Source organism: Microtus ochrogaster, unplaced genomic scaffold (genome assembly GCF_000317375.1).
Source record: "Microtus ochrogaster isolate Prairie Vole_2 unplaced genomic scaffold, MicOch1.0 UNK16, whole genome shotgun sequence".
Lineage (NCBI taxonomy): Eukaryota > Metazoa > Chordata > Mammalia > Rodentia > Cricetidae > Microtus > Microtus ochrogaster.
Window position 1 is genome coordinate 5,584,703 of NW_004949114.1, and position 1,567 is coordinate 5,586,269.

Below are 1,567 nucleotides of genomic sequence, written 5' to 3' on the forward strand. Positions count from 1 at the left end.
CTGAGTAAGGGCTTCTAGTCTCCTCTCCGCATACACCAGTGCCTTGGAAATGTACAAGGGAAGAGCTCTGAGGAGCCCAGATCCAGGCAGCTCCATGAGTCCTCTATGTCTTCATGAGCAGAGAACAGGGAAATGTGACTCACGGGGGGGTCTGTGGTAGTCTCCTCCACAAGGCTGATACTGATATAGTGGGAACCTGCAGCCAGGTCTCATCCTGCACTGTGCCACAAACTAGAGAGTACATTGTAGGGTAAGCCGAGACCTGTATGCCCAACCCCGTACAGTTGTGCCAGAGATTTAATTCTCATTGAAACTAAGTCTGGTCTAATGAGTTGGAATTTAGCTGCCAACCACAGCTTCTCCATCAGCACCATTTGCTGCACAGAACATCACAGGGAAGGGACGAATTGAAACCTAACCTAGCAAGGAAGGAGAAATATTGACTGACATTTTATTGCAATTTGTTATTTATTTGGGTGCCGATGTACATACGTGGAGGTCAAACGACAATTGTCAGGAGTCAGTTCTCTCCTTCTATTGTTAGTCCTGAGGTTCTCGAGGAAAAAACAGTTCCACAATTTCGAGCCAAGTTTTAAGCAAGCTTCGATTAAACACTGGTCAGGTTAATGGACTCTGGCCAGCTCTACCCTGGGTTCCCAGGGATTGGCTACTCATCATGGTCACATTTTACAGGGTGTTAAAAACACAAAACCCCACAATTCATTGCATTTCTCATCAGGCCCAATCCAGGGCAAGCACACCTCCTGATGTATTTCCTGCCTACATACCTCCCACCCACATGTGATCAAGAATATTCTGTGCAGACAAGTCAAACAAACTTGGTTAGGGGAGTGAAAACATGTGCCTGTTACTTCCCAAGCAGTACAGCCCCAGCATTGCAGGAAGCCTTGTCCTGGGGCAAGGGGGATTTACAGATTAACTGTGGCTCTTCCACAACCAAGTAGAATTCGAGAATCACACTCAGGTTGCCAAGCTTAGTAGCAAGCACCCCCACCACCACCGTGGAGCCCTCTCATTAGCCCTAATGGTTTGTTTGTAATGCAATTGAATTTATCTTTTGTTGTTGTTATTGCTATTTTTAATTTCTCCTACCTGTTTTTATATCTTCACATTTGCAGAAAAAGAAATCTTATAATGTACTTTAGTTTGTATTTTCTTGCTCAGGTTTGTGATTGTTCTGTATGTTTCCCACCTATTCTGCTATTGCTTGTTCTCTACTTCTTCCTACACATAGGCCCTACACACAGTACCTGCACACAGTGCGTGTACACAGTCTGTATACAGAGTCCGTACACACAGTCTGTACACACAGTTTGTACACACAGTCAGTGCACACAGTCCCTGTACATAGTCCCTGCACACAGTCCGTGCACCAGTTCGTACACACAGTTTGTACACACAGTCAGTACACACAGTCCCTGCACACAGTCCCTATACATAGTCTATGTACATAGTCCATACACACAGTCCCTGCACACAGTCCCTGTACACAGTCCCTGTACACAGTCCGTGCACCAGTTCGTACACACAGTTTGTACACACAGTC